The sequence below is a fragment of the Cetorhinus maximus genome, chromosome 2 (genome assembly GCF_964194155.1).
Source record: "Cetorhinus maximus chromosome 2, sCetMax3.hap1.1, whole genome shotgun sequence".
Classification (NCBI taxonomy): domain Eukaryota; kingdom Metazoa; phylum Chordata; class Chondrichthyes; order Lamniformes; family Cetorhinidae; genus Cetorhinus; species Cetorhinus maximus.
In genome coordinates, this window is record NC_135880.1 from 36,403,801 (window position 1) to 36,424,816 (window position 21,016).

At 40.9% G+C, this 21,016-nt stretch overlaps 1 protein-coding gene across 1 annotated transcript in view; it reads right to left on the minus strand.

Moving 5' to 3' along the window:
- The window catches only part of jmy (junction mediating and regulatory protein, p53 cofactor), a 136,695-nt gene that overhangs the window by 72,928 nt on the left and 42,751 nt on the right, over positions 1 to 21,016 (minus strand). The window lies entirely within an intron of this gene.

Here is a 21,016-nt window from a genome sequence, read left to right on the forward strand (position 1 = left end):
TACAAATTAGTAGCATCTCAAATTGATCCCATCAATACCATCACCAATTATAAGTCCTCTAATCAATGGCACCTCACCCTAGTGTACCGTAGCTCAAATTATGCCTTTTAAAAAAATACGTAAACCAAGTTTGGAAAGGTAAAATTTCAAATTGTATTGCTGGAAGTTTTTCAAAGTTCAAGTGGACAGAACACAACTTGTACAATGTTAACCTTTACCGATATGCCAGTGACAAAACTGCAAATGTTTAATTTCAATCCATGGCCACAACTCAAAATCATACAATATCAAAAGGGGGTTAGGAGGTCATTGGCAGAAGTACTCAAATCCCAATCAGAAGATAGTGGGTTGACTTGCTTTGATTGATGGGAATGCTTCCAGCTCTCAAACTACTAAGATAATCAATGGAAAAAGTAATTTTATTCAGTGAGGATCAAATTTAAAAACAAGCCCAACCACCTTAACTGGCACTGCCTGCTAATTATCCTGGAACAGTAGTGATGACATATAAGCAAAACTTACACCTCAGATCTTCTGGGCTGGAAGAGAGCGATGATGGTAAATATTAAAGTTACAGAAAGGAACCTTGTGAGTTGAGAGTGCGGCAGTGGGAAAAGAGAAAAACATGGATACTTGGAAGTAGGTTAAAGCTAAAATAATACATCATAATTGAACAGAACATATGTTCCTACAGATTAAAATCTTGCAACAAGAAAGATCACAAAGACAAATATAGAGGAGGGAGGCTATTTGGCACACCTACTTTGTTCTTCTACTGAAGGATCCCACAATCTCCACACCATCCTAATCACAGCAGCAGACTACTTTTTGAATAAATGTTTTGGCTCCACTATCTTATCCATAAGACCACTGCAATCATTAATCATTCTCTGTTTAAAGAATTGCTTCTTGACATTCATCCATTTTGTTTTAAACTAGTTTGTATCCATGGTACCTTGTCTTGCAATTGAGATTCAACTTTAAATAATGTTCAGGGTTTATCTTTTCTATTCCACTTAGCAGATTATATACCTTAATAAGATCTCCTCTCATATGCCTCCTTTCAAGGATGAAGCATCCAAGTTTTTCTAACTTTTATTTAGAACAAAGCTCTGACATTAGAACCCCGGTATTATCTTGTAAGTGTGGAGGAAGCGGGGAACTATTTTGAAGTTGAACACGCAGAATCACAGGGCAGAGCAGATGCAAATAAGCTGGATCCAGCAATTCTTGCCTCGCTTTTGCTGCTAAATTTAACTTAAAATGGGGACTAAATCTGAGGCATGCAGCCTTATTATAATATTTAAATGAGCAATCATCCTTGAGAACAGATTGGATATCTCACCCCTGGTCCTACCTTTGCTAAGACTGGAAGTGGGCAGGTTCGATGCGGATCAGGTTAGAGTTTGAGATGTTTAACATGTTTACATGCCACCTGACCAAAACCCACCTAATTTTGGGGGTTAAAATTACCCCCTTGTTAAAAGTTTCATCACCTTTCTTTTCACCATTTGAACATTTCACTTGTGCCTTGCTGAACAGAACTAATTACAGCACTAATGGAGTCTGACAAGAACACATGATGGCTTCTGTTTGATGGCCTTAACGCTTGCTTATTTTCATTCAGGTGCTCCTAATGATTGAGTTCTGACATGTCAAATAATGCCAAGCACGAAGTATTTCAAGAACATATCAATCGGAAACTAAAGGGACAGTCACACCATCAAGTAACCTCCAAGATGACTGACAATCATTGAAATCTATCATCCCTCGTACACGCCATGAAATCCTTGGGTACAACACTAAATTCTGGTGAAGAGTCATACGGACTCGAAACGTTGACTGTGTTCCTCTCTGCAGATGCTGTCAGGCCTGCTGAGTTTTTCCAGGTATTTTTGTTTTGTGTTTCAGATTTCCAGCATCCGCAGTCTTTTGCTTTTAACTAAAAGACACCAACTGCCTAATAAAATTGAACATTAATCTAAGAAGTTTTGCACAATATTCAGGGAATATTGAAAGTGAACGTGCCTTTCAGATATCACTTTAGCGTGTGAAATCCTCCATTAGCAACTAATTTTTTACAAAGTCAAACCGAGGCTTGAAAGCTGCCCCTGTTGACACATTTGTCAATCACTATCTTCATAATTTCTTCAAATACCTTCAGTGTTAGCCAACATCACTTTAAATGCATTTTAATGAGGCTCAAGCTGCATACTGAACACCAGTACCTGTCTGAACTAACCACTTTGCTCAACACTAAGTGGTGACTCTGTAATTGATGTAAAGGTAATAAAAATGGTTGGTGCTAAATGTGGGCGGTTTAGGTGTTAGAAACTGTATTTACTGATTTGTTAGTACGGTGCAGCACTACATTTGCTTCATTTGTTACTCTGCAGTGTCTGGACATGTGAGTGTTGCATCTACTGCCACTCTCTCTTTTAGCCTCTCTCCACGTGGTTCAATATCATTAGCAATGTCCCCCTTTTTGTAATTTGCAAAAGAAGTTCAAGTAGGACAGATTATATATATTTACTTTTTCAGAAGTTCACAGTGAATAACACAAGTACAAAAACAATTAAGTTTCTCATTTCTCGGCTAATTTTTATGACGACATGTTCACATCACTAACTGGTACATTCTGCTGTTGTCAGCCAACAAACAGGCAACGTGACTGGTACTGGTGAGATCAGAAAACAACCGTCTCAAAATAATAAAAAAAGTAGATGAGATTTGAACCAAGGGTCTGGATACTATTCAGATTTGAAGATAAGAATATAGGATATAGAAATTTATTCAAATCCAGATCATTTCAACCTAGGGATAACAAAATTATTCCTCTCCAGCCAAAAGAAGAAAAAAACAAGACTTCAAACTTGAGAATGAAATGGCTGCACAATATGCAATTAAGCAGATGGTACAGTAATTCACAAAACAATTTTTAAACAAATGTTGTGGGCACTTTGTGCCTTACTGTATCAAAATGCACCATGCCAAAGGCAAGATGCTCAGGTCTACTTATTGTCAAACTGTAAATTTCTCCATGTAGAAGTCACTAATCGACTATCCAAGTTCTATGGTGGCAATACAATTTCACTGGCTGAATGGGCCAAGAGAAAAACTGTTTCATATTTATGGATAAATATATCCCACACAGGGTTCAGGTACTTCTGGAGGTTCTATTTTAGCTGTCTGAATAATCCCAGGCACTGTCCAACATGGTACCACTCAATGATGCAGCATGCTAGTGAACATCCCTCACCACCAACCCAAGTCATGTAGCTTCTAGAAACAGATGGATTTTTGGTGCTCCAGTTAATAAAAAGGCTTTCCCCGAAAAGTGCAATACATTTCTGTTGGAAGCACTGCTGTGAATAATAATCAATAATGAGCTGGAATTTTACAGAAGTTTAGCTGAGGAGAGTGGTGAAAAGTATGACAGAAAATTGTTGAAATATGACAAATAGAAACAGAGTGTGTATGATTTACAAACCTGCACATTTATTTTCAAGTTGCTACAATTCAAGAACAATAAATATTTAAGTGCTTTATATGTGCGATGACTGTGTCTTTAGTGACATTTCAACTTTCAACAGGTTGACACTTGCTTAAAAGTCATTCTTCATATCCAGCTCCCTCCCAGGTCAAAGTCACTGCAGTGCATCTGCAAGGTTGAGAGTTCCGTGGACAGCACGTTTATAGATGCGGTCACCCTGCAGCTTAAGTTTCTTCAATCCTTTCATGAGGTTTGAGCGTCACTGGCAAGCCAACATTTGTTGCCCATCCCCAATTGTTTTGAGAAGGTGATGACGACCCACCCTGTTTGAACCACGGCATTCTATCTGGTGTAGGTCACCCAAAATGCTGTTACAACGGAACCTCAGGTTTTTGACATAGTGAAGGAACAGCAATATAGTTGCATGTCAGGATGGTGTATAGTTTGGAGGGGAATGTGCAGATGGTGGTGTTCCCATGTGTCTGCTGCGCTTCCCCTTCTAGGTCATAGAGGTCAAAGATTTGGAAGATGCTGTCGAAGGAGCCTTGTCAAGTTGTTGCAGTGCATCTTGTAGATGGTACACAAAGCTGCACTGTGCATCGGTGGTGGAGGGCATAAACGTTTAAAGTGGTCAAGGGGGTGCCGATCAAACAGGCTGCTTTGCCCTGGATGGTGTCAAGCTGCTTGAGTGTTGTGGGAGCTGCATTCATCCAGGCAAGCGGGTGGCTTCATGCAGGCAAAGGGGGAATGGATAACTGACCGCGAGGCAGATCATGTAAGAGTTCCCTCAGTGTAATTCGCTCTCCAATCGGTATTCCATTCTGAATACTGGTGAGAGTGATGGTTCCTATGAGAGAAGGCTGAGGGGGGACCTGATAGAAGTATACAAAATTATGAAGGGCATAGATAGGGTAGACAGGAAGAAATTTTTCCCCTTAGGAGAGATGTCAATAACCAGGGGGCATAGATTTAAGGGCGGGGGGGAGGTTTAGAGGGGATTTGAGGAAAAGGTTTTCTATCCAGAGGGTGGTTGGAATCTGGAACACACTGCCTCAGGGGGTGGTAGAGGCAGGAACCCTCATAACATTTAAGAAGTATTTAGATGAGCACTTGAAATGCCATAGCATAAAGGGCTATGGGCCAAGTGCTGGAAAATGGGATTAGAATAGATAGGTGCTTAATGGCCGGCACAGACAAGATAGGCCGATGGGCCTGTTTCTGTGCTGTATAACTCTATGACTAAATTAAGTTTACAATGCATGTATGTGAACGTGTGGAGTGTGATAAATAAGCTTGGTGAGCTGCAGGCATAGATAGCCACATGGAAATATGATATTGGGCAATAGAGAGACCCGGCTCAAAAAAGGATATGACAGTGTACAAAATATTCCTGGATACAAGGTGCCCAGAAAGATAGGGAGGCAATGGTGCAGTGGTATTGTCGCTGGACTAGTAATCCAGAGACCCAGGTTCGAATCCCACCACGGCAGATGGTGGAATTTGAATTCAATAAAAATCTAGAATTAAAAGTTTAATGATGACCATGGTTGTAAAAACCCAGCTGGTTCACTAATGTCCTTTAGTCCTTCCTTCAGGGAAGGAAATCTGCTAACATTACCTGGCCTGTGACTCCAGGCCCTCAGCAATGTGGTTGACTCTGAACAAGGGCATTTGGGATGGCCTAGCTAGTAACACCCAAATCATATGAAGGGAAGAAAAGAGTAGCAGTATTGATTAAGGAAAGCTCACAGCTCTAGAGAGAAAGAATGTCTGATGTTCTAGAGGGGTCAATGAGAGAATCTATTTGGTTAGAGCTCAGAAACAATAGTGGTACCATTACGATGCTGGGTTTATTCTACCAACTAGTGGGACAATATAGAGGGACAAATTTGCAAGGAAAATACAGAGAGGTGCAAGAATTATAGAATAGTTATAATGGGGACTTCAATTATTCTAATATAGACTGGAAAAGTAATAGTGTAAAGGACAGAAAGAGTCAAGAGCATGTTCCAGAGGATTTTCTACATCACTATGTTTCCAGTCCAACGAGGAAGCAGTGCTGGATCTGGTTCTGGGGAATAAGGGGGATAAAGTGAATCGAGTGTCAGTACTCGATGGATCAGTGATCGTAGCATAGATTTAGGTTAGCTATGGAAAAGGACAATGCGTAATCCAGAGTAAAAATAACTGAGGGAGGACCAACTTCAATGGGATGAGAACGGACTCAACGCAGGTAAACTGGAATCAAAGATTGACAGGCAAAACTGTAACTGAACAATGGGTTGCCTTTAAAGAGAAGATAATTCAGTTACAGTCAAGGTACTTTAGCATGAGAAGGAAAGTAGGGCAAATAAACCCAGAGTTCTCTGGATGACAAAAGAGATAGAGAATAAGATGGAACAGGAAAAGGGTGTATTACGTAGATATCAGGTGGATAATTGAATTGAGAACCAGGCTGAATACAGAGGTTCAAAGGAGAAGTGAAAAACAAATAAGAGAAGCAAAGAGAGAGTGTGAGAAGAGACTGACAGCTAACATATAGACAAAGAAATAGTAAAAGGAGGGAATGGGACCAAATAGGAACCTAAAAGGGGACTTATGCATGGAGGAGGGGGCATGGCTGAGGTTCTAAATGAGTACTTTACATCTGTCTTTACCAAGGAAGATAAAGCTGCTCAAGTTATAGTGTAAGAGGAGGTAGTTGAGACATTGGATTGGCTAAAACTTGAACAAGAAGGGGTATTAGATAGGCTGGCTGTACTTAAAGCTGACAAGCCAACAGCACCGGATGAGATGGGAAATAAAGGTGGAAATTGCAGAGATACTGATCATAATCTCCCAATCCTCACTAGATGCAGGGGTGGTGTCAGAGGACTAGAGAATTGAAAAGGTTACACCCTTGTTCAAAATGGGGTGCAAGGATAAGCCTAGCAACTACAGGCCAGTCAGTTTAACTTTGGCGGTGGGAAAGGTTTTAGAAATGATAATTCAGGACAAAATTAACAGCCACTTGGATGAAGGTGGATTAACTAAAGAAAGCCAGCACAAATTTGTTAAGGGTAAATCATGTTTAACTAACTTGATTGAGTTTTTTTGATGAGGTATCAGAAAGGGTTGGTGGGGTAATGCTGTTGGTGTGGTGTACATGGACTTCCAAACAGTATTGGATAAAGTGCAACATAACAGGTTTGTCACCAAAGTTAAGAACCCATGGAATAAAAGGGACAGTAGTAACTTGGATACAAAATTGGCCAAGTGGCAGGAAGCAGACAGTAGAGTGATAAATGACTGTTTTTCTGATTGGTGGAAGGTTTATGAGGCGTTGCCCAGCGGTCGGTGTTAGGCCACTTACTTTTCTTGATGTATATTAGTGACCTGGACTTGAGTGTACAGGACACAATTTCAAAATTTGCATCTGACATAAAACTTAGAAGGATTGTGAACTGTGAGGAGGACAGTGGTAAACTTCAAAAGAACATAGCCTGGTGGAATGGCACCATGCTTTAGAAAGGATGTAAAGGCTTCACAGAGAGTGTAGAAAAGGTTGGTGTAGAAATGGTTCCAGGGGCGAAGAACTTCAGCTACGTGAGTAGTTCAGAGAAGCTAAGGTTGTTCTCCTTGGAGGCGAGAAAATTAAGAGGAGCTTTGATAGAGATCTTCAAAATCATGAGGGGGCTGGACAGAGTACATGAGGAGAAACTGTTCCCACTCGTAAAAGGGTCAAGAACGAGAGGGCACAGATTTAAAGTGATTCGCAAAAGAAGCAAGTGTGACATGAGAAAAAACTTATTCACACAAGTGGTTCAGGTCTGGAACGCACTGCCTGGAAGTGTGGTGGTGGTGACAGGCTCAATCGAGGCACTCAAGAGGACATTAGATGATTATTTGAATAGAAACAATGTGCAAGGGTATGGGGAAAAGGCAGGGCAATGGCATTAGGTCATAATGCAGACATGATGGGCTGAATGTCCTCCTTCTGTGCCAGAATCATAGGACACGGACTAAGAACTATAGGACACGGATTTAAGCTGATTGGCGAAAGAAGCAATTGTGACCTGAGGGAAAACATTTGTTATGAAGTGGGTGTTTAGGATCTGGAATGCACTACCTGAGAATGCGGTAGAGGGAGATTCATAAGACCATAAGACGTAGGAACAGGAGTAAGCCATCCGGCCCATTGAGTCTGCTCCACCATTCAATGAGATCGTGACTGATCTGATGATCCTCAACTCCACTTTCCTGCCTTTTCCCCATAACCCTTGAATCAATTGAGGCCTTTTAAAGAGAATTGGATAATTATCTGAAAAGAAAAGAAATGCAGGGCTACAGGGCAAAGATGGGGTGTGTAACTAGGTGGGTTGCTCTTGCAGAGCCTGCATAAACACAATGGGTCAAATGGCCTCCTTCTGTGCTTGTAACCATTCTATGATTCTAAGGGAAGAATTTTCCCGTTGGCAAGCAGGGGTGGGGCCCGCTTGCCGACGCGTAAAATGACACGCGGTGACATTGGACGGGCACCCCGACGTCACTTAGATTGTCAGTTCGGCCGGCGCGCAACTGCACGGCCACCGAACTGTCGAAGGCCTATTAAGGCCCTTAAGAAAATCATTAAAGCTGTTAAGAATGCTGCCCGTCTAACCTTAAGGTTGGCGGACAGGCAAAGAGCCCAGGTGGCCTTTGCGTTTTTCATTAACCCTCATTCCGCCCATGAATGAGGTTTCATGAAGTGTTTTAAAATGTAATAACAATTTACACTTATATTCTTTGACATGTCCCAGCTCATGTGATAATGTCAGATGAGGGGACATGTTTTAAAAGTGCTACAAACCTTCATTCTAAACTTTAGCACTGAAACCAATCTCCCTGGGGCACGGAGATCTCTACGCTCTTTCGCACGCATACGCAAAAGTGCACAGGGAACATCTCAGTGGATTCCCCCCTCCCCTCCCCCTCACAGGGAGTGCTTAGCGCTTCCGGGTGTGCGTCACGTTAGGTGGCCCTTAACTGGCCCGCCCACGTAAAATGGCAGAGTACACCCGATTGGGGGTGCCGATCGGGTTCGCGCACGCTCCTGCCCGCTGACACCCCCCCACCCGCCCAATGGAAAATTCTCCCTGAAGACACTGTACCCATCCAACCTCTCCTTCTCTAACCCTGTCAGTTCTTTTTTTTTTCCATTCACGGTGTGTGAGCATTGCTGTCAAGCCCAGCATTTGGTGCCCATCCCTAATTGCCCTTGAGGTGGTGGTGGCAAGCCAACATCTTGAACGACTGCCGGCCATATGGTTTAGGTACACCCACAATGCTGTTAGGGAAGGAGTCCCAGGATTTTGATCCACCAACAATGAAGGAATTGCATCATAGTTCCAAGTCAGGATGCTGTGTGACTTGCAGATGCTGGTGTTCCCATGCATCTGCTGTTCTTGTCCTGCTAGGTGGTAAAAATCACAGGTTTGGAAGGTGCTGTTGAAGGAGCTTTGGTGGGTTGCTGCAGTGCATCTTATATATAGTCCACACTGCTGCCACTGTGTATTGGCAGTGGGGGGAAGTGAATGTTTAAGTTAATGAATGGGGTGATCAAATGGGCTGCTTTGTCTTGGATGGTGTCAAACCTCTTGAGTGCTTTTGGAGCCACACTCATCCAGGCAAGTGGAGAATATTCCATCACACTCCTGACTTGCGCCTTTCAGATGGTGGACACCTTCTGAGTTACTCACCTCAGAATTCCCAGCCTCTAGTCACAGTATGTATATGGATGATCCAGTTCAGTTTCTGGTTCATGGTAGCCCGGAAGATGTTGATAGTGCAGGTTTCAGTGATGATAATGCCATTGAACATCAAGGGGAGGTATTAAGAGTCTCAGTTGTTGGAGATGGTCATTGACTGGCACTTGTGTGGTGCGAATGTCACTTGACACTTATCAGCCCAAGCTAAATGTTGTCCTGGTCTTGCTGCATATGGGCACAGATTACGTTAGTATCTCAGGAGTTGCAAATGGCACTAAAAATTGTGCAATCATCAGCTAACATCCCCACATCTGACCTTATGATGGACGGAAGGTGAAACAGTTGAAGATGACTGGGCCAAGGACACTATCCTGAGGAACTTCTGCAGCAATGAACTGGGACTGAGAAGATTGGCCTCTAACAGCCACAACCATCTTCCTTCATGGTTGGCATGACTCCAACCATTGTAGGGAGACTTTTCTCCCTCTCACCATATTCAACAAAATGCTGCAAGGGTTCTATTGGTTAGATTAGAAGGAGAGATTACATAAAGTAAATCTTGTATTCCCTGGAATATAGAAGATTAAGATTCAATTTAATTGAAGTTTTTAGGATTTTGAAAGAAATTGATAGGTGGATAGAGATGTTTTTTGCTAGTGGGGTAGTCTAGGACAAGGGTGCATAACCCTAAAATCAGAGACATGCCACTCAGGAGAGAATTTGGAAAACACCACGCAAATGAAGTGTAAAACATTCTCCCTCAAAAAGCATTAGCTGCTAGCTCAATTAATAATTTTAAATCTGAGATTGATAGATGTTTGCTCACCAAGGGTATAAAAGGATCTGGAGCCAAAGCAGGTGGATGGAATTAAGTACAGATCAATCATGAAGTCACTGAATGGCAGAACAAGCTTGAAGAGCTTAGCAGCCGACTCCTGTTTGTACGTACCTCCTTCTCAATTCATCTTGCACTCTTCCACACCTCCAATTCAGTGGAATCTGATACTCTTCTTCCTCTCCTCATTGAAGCTAGTACTATAATAAATTGCTCGAGTGACAGGAAACAGACAGCAGTGGTTAATGGATGTTTTTCCTACTGGAGAAAGGTTTGTGGTGGAGTTCCCCAGGGGCAGTGTTAGGACCCTTGCTCTTCCTGATATATATTAATAATCCAGGCCTTGGTGCAAAATGCACAATTCTAAAATTTGCAGGTGAAACAAAACTTGAAAGCATTGTGAACAGTGGAGGATGATACTCTTTCGAGTTATCAACAGTCACAGATTGCAACTCTTTCGAGAACAATCACAGTTCTTGGTTTTCCAGGAGTGGGACATGAACCCACAACCCTCTGATTCAAAGGCGAGGGTGCTATGAACTGAGCCACAGCTGACACCTCCTAGTGGAGGATGATAGTGCAGACCTTCAAAGACAGGTGGAATTGGCAGACAAGTGGCAGATGAAATTTAATGCAGAGAAGTTTGAAGTGATTCATTTGGTAGGAAGAATGCAGAGGGACAATATAAAAGGTGCAATTCCACAGAGGTACAGAGCAGAGACCTGGGTGTATATGTGCATAAGTCATTGAAGATGTCTGGACAGGTTGAGAGAGCAGTTCATAAAGCAGACAGTATCCTAGACTTTATTAATAGGGAAATAGAGTACAAAAGGAGGTTATGTTAAACTTGTATAGAACACTGGTTCAGCCTCAACTGAAATATTGTGTCCAGTTCAGGATGCCACACCTTAGGAAAGGTGTGAAGTCATTAAAGAGAGTGCAGAAAAGATTCACAAAAATAAGGGATGAGGAACTTTAGCTATGTTGATATGTTGGAGAGATTGGGACTGTTTCCTTGGCAAAGAGAAGTTTGGAAAGAGGTTTGATCGAGGTATACAAAATCATGAAGGGTCTGGGCAAAGTAGATACGGAAAAACAGTTCCCACTGGTGGAAGGATCAAGAACAAGAGGGCATGGATTCAAGGTAATTGGCAAGAGAAGCAAAGGAGACATGAGGAAAAAGTTTTTCACGCAGCAAATGGTTGGCATCGGAAACGCATAGCCTGGGAGTGTAGTGGAGGCAGGTTCAATCAAGGCATTTAAAAGGGAATTGGATTATTATCTGAAAAAGAAGAACGTGCACGGCTTCAGGGAGAATTGCTCCTTCGGAAGCACAGGCAGTGGGAATTTAATGCTAAAAAAAACATTTATTGGAGATGTGAATAAATTCCCACTTTATGTGTTATTTAAGTTGCTTTATTCAAACGATTGGACTATTCAGTTGTTTAATACATTAAATTTGATCAGAACTGTCTTTAGTTTCAAAAGTCATGACTAATTCGTTTATGTGTTAAGATTTAAAGCCTACTGCTCTGTAGACTGCAGGCTTCAGCTAATGACTGTGATAACACATCCAAGGCTGCTGCAACTAATTATTTTATCAATGCAATGTTTTGATTACACTGGAGGGGCTCGTGAATATTCAGCAACATTAAAAACTATTATAAAACTACCGCAAAGTACATTTCTTTTTGTTATTAGTTTATTTATTGTTACAATTTAATTTTGATCCAAGCTGTATCCCATTTACATTGCTTGGCTCCAACTTGCTGTAACTCTAACTGTCCTTCCCGAGAGAGATATTCATTACAGCATGGATTAAAAATCAGCCAAGAAGTACATCAGACCCCCTACGCACTTTGTAAACCAAGTTTGACAATGCACTTTGTGGATTTGTACCCCATGCAGTGCCAATACCATGGCAGTGTCAAACTTCCGTCTCCAGGACGACTTGCTCCTTTTATTCTAGAGTTAAGACATGCCCTAACTTCAAATTTCTACTGCAAGTTTAGTGATGCAAAATGGGAAACTTTTAATAAACATGTAATACAAGTGTGCGTTTATTCCCCATGCCTTGCATGATAATGGACTATGTCCATATTGAATTAAATAATAAATGGTCCTTTGATTAATTAATCAAGTTCCCAATTTTAAAAAAATTAAATCGTATCAAAGTCATTAGTCATCTGTATCAGAAGCTGACGGTGTCTTCAATACTATATCATCTGTCTAGCCTGATAAATCAATTTTTTTAAACTTGAAACGGATCCCTGTGAAACTGGTCCAAGATTAAATAAGGGGCTTGAATCACAAATTGAGATATTGATGCATGAGTGGCTCTTGAACATTATTTGAATGCAAGATTAGATTACAGCCTTTATAGATAAATTACTCAAGGTATCTTTATTCTCATTCTTCGAATCAATTACCAAGAATAAAAAAAAAATCATGAAACTCACAAGGCCCTTTAAAATGATTGCCTGACTTTTTTGGAGACTTCTGCCCATACCTACCCCTATAAAATTCAGACCCAGTTATCTGTTGCCTTGGTGATAGCTTGGTTTAAGATAGGGTCACCAACCTTTTCTTTATTGAGAGCTACTTCTGATTAATGGAGAATATCCCAAACTACTAAAACATATATTGAAAATATATGGATTGAGAACGGTACATAATAAGCCAAGGATCTCCAGCCCTGCTCCTGGAGAGCCCAAGGCCAGCAGGTTTTATAGGTCACCATTAAATCACCAATTTAAGGCTTGGATCAGTTTCATTGTGATCAATTAAACAGATGATTTGTTAAATTAAGTAATTTAATCAACTAACTGGCCTGTAGTTTCCTGCTTTCTGTCTCCCTCCTTGAAGGAGTCATATTCACTATTTTCCAATCTGATGGGACCTTTGCAGAATATAGGGAATTTTGGAAAATTAAAACCAATGTACCTGCTGTCTCAGCAGCCACTTCTTTTAAGACTCTAGGATGAAGTCCATCAGGACCTGGGGACTTGTCAGATTTTAGTTCTAATAATTTTTTTAGTACCCTTTCCTTGGTGATTGTAATTGTTTTAAGTTCTTCCCTCCTCTTGTTGCACACTTACTTCTGGGATGTTATTTGTATCCTCTACAGTGAAGAGGCAAAAATATCTGTTCAATTCACCTGCCATTTCCTCATTTTCCACTAATAATCCCCCAGACTCTCTCTTGAAGACCAACGCTCACTTTACTTATTCTTTTCTTTGGTAGAAACGTTTTATATTTCTAGCTCGCTTTCTCTCATACTCTAATTTCGCCATCCTTATTAATATTTCATTCATTCTTTGCTATTTATATTCTATCCAGACTCCTGGTCTGCTGTTCATTTTTGCGGAATTATACGCTTTCTCTTTCAATTTGAGACTATCTTTAACTTCATTAGTTAGCCACACTTGTGCGACCTTCTTTTAGAATCTTTCTTTCTCACTGGAATGTATCATTTCTGAGTATTCTGAAATATCCTCATAAATATCTGCCATTGCATCTCTACTGACCTATCCCTTAACCCAATTTCCCAATTCACTTTAGCCAGCACTGTCTTCATTCCTTATAATTGGCCTTATTTAAGTTTAAAACACTAGTCTTAGATCCACTCCTCTCTCCCTCAAACTGAATGCAAAATTCAATCATATTATGCTCACTTCTACCTAGGGGCGCCTTCACTATGAAGTCACGAATTAATCCTGCCTCATTGCACATTACCTGATATAGTATAGCCTGCTCTCTGGTTGGTGCTAGAACATGCTGCTGTAAGAAACTGTCCTGAAAACAGTGAACTCATCTTCCAGGCTACCTTTGTCAATCTGATTCATCCTATCTACATGAAGATTAAAATCACCCATGATTACCGCCATACCTTTCTCACAAGTCCTCATTATTTCTTCCTGTATATCCTGTCCCATAGTGTGATTACTGTTAGGGGCCTATAAACAACTCCCACATGTGAATTCTTACCTTTACTATTTCTCATCTCTACCCAAACTGATTCTACATCTTGATCTCCACAACTAAGGTTGTCCCTCTTTATTGTACCAATGTCATCCTTAATTAAGAGAGCTACCCCTCCACCTTTAGCTAGATTCCTGTCCTTCCTAAATGTCCTGTACCCTTGAAGATTCAGGTCCCAGTCTTTTTTTTTTAAATCACATCTTCCCAAACTTGATACCTCACCCACATTATCTAATTCAAAGCCTTCTCTACCATCCTACTTATACTACTTGCCAGAACACTTGTCGCAGCAAGGTTCAGGTGAAGACCATCCCAACAATACTGCTCCCACTTTACCCAGTACTGCTGCCAGTGCTCCATAAATCAAAACCCATTTCTCCCATACCAATCTTTGAGCCACGCATTCAACTCCTTAATCTTATTTACCCTACACCAATTTGCTTGTGGCTCAGGTAGTAATCCAGACATTATTACCTTTGAGGTACAATTTAGCACCTCGCTGCTCATACTCCTTCAGCAGAACCTCTTTCCTAGTTCTACCTGTCATCGGTATCTAGGTGGACCACGACCACTGGATCCTCCCCCTCCCACTTCAAGTTCCTCTCCAGCCCAGAGCAGATGTCCTGAACCCTGGCACTGGGCAGGCAACACAGACTCAGTCGGACATGTGCAACACACACTCCAGTTCTTGGCTGAGTTTCAAGATAAAGGAGTATGATATGATGTGTATATATTTTTTATGTTATCCATGTATTCTGTGTAGGTAAGGAAAGGTGTGCGTGTGCGCGCGCGCGCGTGCATGCGTATCCAGGGGTAATAAAAGGTGAGGTTTTTGGATAAAATTGTCTGTGGAGCCTAAGGGCTGAAAGAGTAAAGGTGTTATTTCTTTGCATTTGTAATGGGGCCTTATGGTGGGTTTTAATTTACAAGTAAACAGAGTAGATTTGAAATTTATATTTGGGGTTAAGCGTTAAAATTGATGTGTAGCTATTATATTTCATAAGAGGCTCAAAGGTAACAAGCAACATTTGCATCCTACAGGGCATTCATGAGTAAACAGGGGCAGAAGTTTTAAATTTTATTGATCCGAAAGAGAGGTAACATGGGAACATGAAAGGTTTTAATATTTGGGGAGCCTAACTTTAAAGGGATTTGTGAAGACAATGGAGAATGAAGATGAAAGGGGAAAACAGGCTTTCAGCTGGAGTGAGTGGCTGTGTGGATGTCTCACCGAAGGCCAGGTCCTTTGTTTTGGCTGTGAAAGGTTTTTAATTAAAGAAAGCAACTCGGTCTTAGGCCACGAAAATATTTTGTCGTGAGATGCAGTTTGGTTGGTTGAATCTGCCTTTGGAAGACCATATCAGCATGTTTTGGTTCTGGGAAGTCATAGATTGTACTTCTGCTTGTAGTGAAAGGCAATTTTCCCAGGATTTTATAGTTAAGAATCTATAAGGGCTGTTGCCAAAAAGATAGTTTCATCGTGTACCTTTGGTAAAACATTTTTGGGGGTGATCTTGTAAGATCTTCTCTAGTTGTGTATCTTTTATCTTGTGTTTAAGTTTTATCTTTTCTTATAATAAAAATTTTAATTCTTCTAACTTTACAAGTCATCATTTCACCTATGCTTCTGTGTTCAGTAGCTATCCCTCCTCATTTCTGATATACAAAAACAAAATTACGATCAGTTGAGACTGATTTCAATCTGAGATCTGGCTTGCTCAGCATTAACATCAGCTGAGGTCGTAACACAAGTAAAATATTCACCAAACGATTGCATCTATTTTCCTGTGATGTCACACTTTATATTCTGCTCTGGAGTCACAGGCTGGCCTGGACTACATAACTCTTCTAGGTGCTGCTGATTGCCTCCGGATCCTCTCTTCGCTCACTCTTCTGGATGCTGCTGACTACCTCCAAGTCCTGTCTTCTCATATGCTATGCATTATATTATCTATACCATGCACTATACTATATACTATGCACTATATAAATGCAAGTTCTTTATCTTAAAATGGATGAATCCACATTTGTTTTGATTATTTAACATCTTTTAAAAACAAAGATGGTATGCCATTCAGATTAAGCATAATGCTAAAAACCTAGATCAGTGAGAGATTGATCGAAATGTGACACATTTGTCCATTCTTTCAATCAATGCCTCCAACAAGTTTATTAAAGAAAGACCCAACATTAGCACTGACTACACAACATTGGATCATGTCCTGTATCGTCTAGCTTTTCAAACTTAAAAAAAATCTATAAAGGGTCCAAATATTGACAAATGGGATGCTTTTCAATAGGGAGCTTCCAAGAAAGCAGGGTGTCATTACCAAACAGTGAACAGAATTTTGCAGAAATAATTCTAGCTCCTGGAAACACACACCACTGCTCTGTCTCTGCAGATGTTAGTATTACCTTAATCTCATTATGCAATATTCCCCTTCCTTCCTGCGTAAGGATAAATGAAAAGGAACCATTTAAGACCTCTCTTGTGTTCTTACATTGCACACACAAATAGTAAGGAAATAGAAGCAGTAGTGGCCAGTTAGATCCTCAAGCCTGCTCCATTATTCAATAAGATCATGGCCAACCTGATTATGGCCCAACCTGGACTCCCTGGTAGATCCCAGACGCCACCATCACCATCCCTGGGTATGTCCTGTCCCACCAGCAGGACAGACCCAGCAGAGGTGGCAGCACAGTGGTATAGAGTCAGGAGGCAGTTGCCCTGGAAGTCCTCAACATCGACTCCGAACCCCATGAAGTCTCATGGCATCAGGTCAAACATGGGCAAGGAAACCTCCTGTTGATTACCACACACCTGCCCTCCCTCAGCTGATGAATCAGTACTCCTCTATATTGAAAACCACTTGGAGGAACACCACTTGGGGAACACCATATTGACCAGAAACTGAACAAGACTAGCCATATAAATATGGCTACAAAAGCAAGTCAGAAGCTAGGAATCCTGCGACGAGTAACTCACCTCCTGACTCACCAAAGCTTGTCCACCATCTACAAGGCACAAGTCAGGAGTGTGATGGAATACTCCCCACTTGCCTGGATGAGTGCAGCTCCTACAACACTCAAGAAGCTTGACATTGTCCAGGACAAAGCAGCCCACTTGATTGGCACCCCATCCACAAACATTCACTCCTTCTACCACCGACGCACAGTAGCAGCAGTGCGTACCATATACAAGTTGCACTGTAGAAATTCACCAAGGCTCCTTCGACAGCACCTTCCAAACCCACGACCACTACCGTCTAGAAGGACATGGGCAGCAGATAGATGGGAACATCACCACCTGGAAGTTTCCCTCCAAGTCACCCACTATCCTGATTTGGAAATATATTGCCATTCCTTCATGGTTGCTAGGTCAAAATCCTTGAACTCCTTCCCTAACAGCACTGTGGGTGTACCTACACCACATGGACTGCAGCGGTTCAAGAAGGCAGCTCACCACCACCTTCTCAAGAGCAACTAGGGATGGAAAATAAATGCTGGCCCAGCCAGTGAAGCCCACATCCTGAGAATTAATTTTTTAAAGATCAAAAATCTGTCTAACTCAGCCTTGAATATATTCGCATATCTCTGGGGTAATGACCCTCAGAAGAAATTCCTTGTCTTCTTCTTAAATGGGAGGCCCTTATTTGGAAACTGCACCCCATAGTTCTGGAATCCCCCACGAAGGGAAAGATCTTTTCATCCAATCCTTAGAACGCTCTACGCCATTATTAGGTAACTTGGCTCAACGTCCTTTCACAACAGCTGGGGAAATACTTTTTTATATGAATAAAATTGAGGGTAATGTGCACCAATCCTGTGACTAAGCTCTTTCTACATTGGTTATGTGGTTTTGTCTTGTTTGATGTTTCTTTTTAAGTCAAACCATACTTCTTTTAGCTGACAGTCTGCTGAAGGGTCATGACGACTCGAAACGTCAACTTTTTTCTTCTCCGCCGATGCTGCCAGACCTGCTGAGTTTTTCCAGGTAATTCTGTTTTTGTTTTGACAACAAATGCATTGATCAGTCCATGACTAGCAATCTAAATCTGCCAACATTTTTTTTTAATTTAGCAAAATACCCATGCTAAACCCCAAAAGTACATTTCAAAAACACATTTTCCAAACGAAGGATTTGTCTGAGCTTTAACATAACAGACAGGCGCACACAGATGGTTCATTCCTACAAGGAGGCTGCCAACATTTTCAAGATAAAATACACACTAATGAAATCAAGTCAAACAAAATGCAATGTTATATCACTAGTCATCAATGATAAAAAGGAAAGTTAACCAAAAGTCATTAATCAAAACATACACTCTCTTTTCTTCTCCTGCCAATTCTTTCCCAACTTTCTCTTGATAAAAATTGTTTCTCTCATTCAATTAATAATGTAAAGTTGTCTGATGCTGTTGGATACCAGCATACCATTGTGTTAAGCAATCATATAATTTCAAGACCTGTTATTTGCACAATTGTTAAGTAGAGTAGTATAAATCAAAGTGATTAGCAATAGAAGGAAAAAACTTGCTTTATGTACTACAGTGCTACTGTACCAAAAAACCTGTCCGACCTGGCAACTGTTTCCAGTGTTTACTGATGTTATTTCTTAATTCCACCACTGGAGTATTTTGCTTTTGTGGCATTTAGCATCCTTAATGTAAGAGATGTCCCAAGGTGCTTTGCAAACAGGTGTGAAGAAATAGAATCTGAGCCAGAAATGAGATTGGCAAGAATGATCAAAAGCTTAGAAAAATGGTTCTTGAAGTTTTTTTTTAAAAAATGAAGTGGGATTTGATATCATTGCACATAAGTTTTTCTTCCATTGTTTATTGTGACATTATGACAGTTAGGAATCTGTGCATTAGTGCTTGCCAAAAGGTCATGCAGTGAATGTTTAACCTCCCACAGTGCAGCTAGTTTACAAGCAGGCTAGCTATACATTACAAAATAAACGCAGGAGAGTTACTTTCCAGAGGCTTAGGATGCAATAGGGGTACCACAAATATCCGTGCCAAGCCCACAGCTGTTCACAATCTATCTAAATGATTGGATGTGGGGACCAATTGTAATATTTCCAAACTAGCTAATGACACCAAACTGGGTGGGAATATAAGTTGTGATGAGGGTGCAAGGAGGCTTAAAGAGAACTTGGACAGGCTAAGTGAATTGGATAGAACATGGCAGATGGAATATAATGCGTGTAAGTGTGAAGTTATTCATTTTGGTAGAAAAAACAAGAAGGTACAACATTTCTTAAATGGTGAGGGGTTGGGAAGTGGTGGTGTCCAAAAGGACATGGGCGTTCATGTTCATGAGTCACTAAAAGCCAGGATGCAGGCACAGCAGGCAATAAGGAGAGCAAATGGCGTGTTGGCCTTCATCACGTTGGGATTTGAGTGTAGGAGTAAGGATGTCTTGCTGCAGTTATATAGAGCCTTGGTGAGACCTCATCTGAAGCATTATGCACAGTTTTAGTCCCCTTATCTAAGGAAGGATATATTTAGCATAGAAGTAGTGCAAAGGAGGATCACCAGATTAATCCCTGGGACGGTGGGGCTGTTTTATGAAGAGACTGTGTCTGTATTCCCTAGAATTTTGAAGAATGAGGGGTGACCTCATCGAAACTTACATAATTCTTACAGAGCTTGACAGGGTGGATGTGGATAAGATGTTTCCCCAGGATGGTGAATCTAAAACCAGGAGTCATGATCTCAGGGTAAGGAGTAGGCCATGTAAGGCTGAGATGAGGAGGAATTTCTCCACTCAGAGGGTAGTGAATCTTTGGAATTCTCTAGCCTAAAGGGCAGTGAAAGCTCAATCATTGAGCATGTTCAAGACAGAAATTGATTGATTTCTGAAGACCAATGACATCAAGGGATATGGAGATAGTGTGGGAAAGTTGCATTGAGGTAGATGGTCAGCCATGATCAAATTGAATGGCAAAGCAGGCTCAATGGGCCAAATGGCCTACTCCTGTTCCTATGTTCTTAATAAAGTAATTCATATACAAGAAATTATTCTGAAGCGCAGTAACTGGGGTATGTAAGCAAACATGCATAGAAATAATCTAAATAAAATATTCAATCGTCACCACAACAAGCAGAGAATGAGGGCAAGTAGTTCATAACAATTTCAACAGCCAGTCTTGTTAAGCACTCATTTTTTTAATAAAAATTTCTGGTGTTCATTTTATGAGCCCAATTTTGTGATTTCTGTAATTTTAATCCATCCATGAAGACATCCACAGTGAAACACTAACAACTGTACCATCATTACAGCAAATAATAGAGAATTTATTTGAGGTTGACTCCTGGAGACTTACTCAGCTATTAACAGATCTCATTTTTAAATTATGCTAATTTTAGTTAGTTCCTAATGCTTTGCTTTAGAAAAGTAGGCATTACATTTCTCTGGCCTTAAATGGTTTTATTTTCTTTTACAGTTGGGACTGCAAACATCTTTTTTTCACCTCAGTACCTTCACTCCAAAAGTGACCTCAACTGCAAATATCAATGGTTGTACTCAAATCAAAACTGGAAAAGTCTCCAAGCCGGTTCTCATAAAACTTGTCATTTTAAATGCTGCTAGTAAATACAAACCACCCCATGCATAAAGTATGTGCCCTATTTCAGACAGTACTCTTTCCCCATTGATAGCAGTAAAAAACCCTACATTTATATAGCACCTTTAATGGCCTCAATCATCCAAAATGCTATGGGGTCTTTTATGTCACCCAAAAGTGCAGACAAGACCTTGGTTCAATTTCTCATCTGTAAGATGGCATCTCCAATAGTGTGGCACTCCTTTAGTACGCACTTGTGTCAGCCTAGATTTTGTGCTCAAGTCCTGCTGTGGCCATAAAGCCACAACCACCTGACTCAGGTGGTGAGAGTGGCACCACTGAGCCAAGACTGACACCTAAATGTGAGTAAGCAAAGGAAGGCACATACAAATTTCTCTGCACTGAGTTAC